This window comes from Cupressus sempervirens, chromosome 4 (genome assembly GCF_028749045.1).
Source record: "Cupressus sempervirens isolate cs-2001-9-10 chromosome 4, ASM2874904v1, whole genome shotgun sequence".
Taxonomy (NCBI): Eukaryota; Viridiplantae; Streptophyta; class Pinopsida; order Cupressales; family Cupressaceae; genus Cupressus; species Cupressus sempervirens.
This window is the reverse complement of record NC_143121.1, coordinates 242,743,831-242,746,380: the sequence shown is the minus strand read 5'-3', so window position 1 is coordinate 242,746,380 and position 2,550 is coordinate 242,743,831.

The following is a 2,550-nucleotide window of genomic DNA, read 5'->3' as shown; positions in this document are numbered from 1 at the left end:
GAGAGAGTTGAGATATTTGACTTGGGTTGGATTAAGAAAGTGTTAAGCTTGACTTAGGAATATGCAAATGATTAAGGCTTGGATTAGGCTTGGGTTAAGATTAGATTAGGCTTGTTAGAGATGGGAAAGTGGATGGCATTTAATGAGGGTGGGTAAAGGAGGAGACATTTGTTGGCTTTGGCTTGAGTTAGCAAGTCTTAACCCATGTTTAGGGAATGTGACAAGGTTATGGGGGGGATTAGGATTAGGGTCAAAGATAAGGATTGACATCTTCTAAAAGAGTCTAGGCTTTGGATGAGGATGAAGACTTTCTAGAAGAGTCTAGAACTTCCTAAGATGAGGATAAATAAGGTATTTAGGAAATAAATAAAATTTTATTTATTTCAAGGGTTTGAGTTGGGGAGATATTTATTAAAATATTTTTAATAAACATGAGGATTAATATTTAATCTTAATTAAATATTTTGAGTTGGGATTAGGGGTAGGAAATGATGGGATTAGCCTTTAATCAAAATTAAAGAAGGATTAGAAGATTTTGGAAGAGGTTAGTGGTTTTAAGGAAATTGGCCAAGCTTTGGGCAAAAAATAAATAAATTATTTATTTTGGGATTTTTGGTCAATTTATTAATTAAATAATTAATAAATAAGGAAATAATGTTTAAATAAGATTTAAACATTTTTGGGAGGGATTCTTTAATTAAATATTTTTAATTAAGATAAAGAGATTTAATGGCATAAAAATAAATAAATAAATAAAATAATTAATTAATTAATAAATGATGATGTCATCAGGGACTTTTTCATAAAATAAAAATACTTTATTTTCTAAAGGATTTTTAGGTGTCTACACTTTGAACAACATACTATCATGGATCATGAAATCTAACTACTTTTTCCTATCAAGTGTAATAGGTTCTATACAAGCCTTCCATGCTTCATGAAATTTAGGATCATCTGGGTAGAAAGTACTGAGTTGTTTGAACCCAACCACCTCTATCTACATTTCTATTAGTAAAATTTGTCTTTTACTAAGAGCATCTATGAATTTGTTAGACTTCCCACTCCTGTGTTTTAAAACAAATGTATAACTCTTCAAAAACTCAACCCACTTCAAATGCCTTTAGTTTAGTTTTCCTTGACTATTCAAATATTGCAAAGCTTGATGATTAGTATACAAAACAAACTCCTTAGGAAGAAGATAGTGTCTCCACTTCTTCAATTATTGAACTATAACATAAAATTCTTGATCATAAACATAATATTTTATGTTTGCATCATTCAACTTCTCATTGAAATAAGAAACAAGTCTACCTTCTTGGCTCAAAATAGCTCCTATTGTAGTACCACTAGCATCACAATCTACTTGAGACACCTTGTTAAAATCTGGAAGTGCTCAGTAAATTTCTACTTCAACAAATTAAAACTCTTATCTACTCCTACAGTCCACTTAAATTCTTTCATATCCCCTCTCATAGTTTGAATCAAGGGTCCACAAATACTCCTAAAACCTCTTATGAACTTTCTATAAAAAACTATCTAGTCCATGAAAAGATCTTACCTCTATTGCACTCCTTGGAGTACGCCATTCAAGGATAGACTTGACTTTCTCTAGGTCCATTATTGGATCTTCTATTGAGACTACAAATCCTGGGTACATCAAATCCTTCTTTACAAAATTGCACTTCTTTAGGTTTATCAGCAACTTTTCTTCCCTCAACTTATCAAACACCTTGTGAATATGGATCAAGTGCTCCTCCAATGTCTTACGAAAGATTAATATATCATCTAGGGAAACAATGACAAACTTACCTAGAAACTCCTTCAATACCTCAATCATGATCCTCGTGAAAGTTCTTAGTGCATTGGTTAGCCCAAAAGGCATGACTAACCAATCATGCAATCCTTCTTTGGTCTTGGAAGTAGTCTTCCATTCATTACCTTCTCTAATAAAAATCTGAAGGTATCCACTCTTCAGATCTATCTTTGTGAAATAGTCAACTCCACTCATACAATCCATAAAATCATCCATTCTTGGCAATGGAAATCTGTACTTGATTGTGATCTTGCTAATAGCATGAGAATCTATGCACATTCTCCATTCTCTATTCTTCTTTGGTGCTAATATGGCTAGTACAACATATGGACTCAGACTCTCTTGAATCAACCCCTTCTGCAACAACTCATGAACTTGTCTGTTGAACTCTTCACATTTTACTAGTGTCATTCTGTGTCCTACCTTGTTTGGAAAACTAGCTCCTGGAACCAAATTCATTTGGTGACTAATCTTCCTCATTGGGGGCAATCATTAGGTACATTATTTGATACAACAACAAAAAACTCTCCCAACATATTTGTAAATTTTGCAGGCACCTCCTCTACTTCTTCTTTACTATCTTTTGGAATTATAGAAAAATGCATATGGTCACACTTCATACCTTTGAGAAACTCTTTTTCTATCAACAAAAAATATTCTAGTAGTACTACATACCTTTTCGTCTTTATCCTTGGTCAGAGTATAGGTATTTGCTCGCTCATCATGTACAACATTCC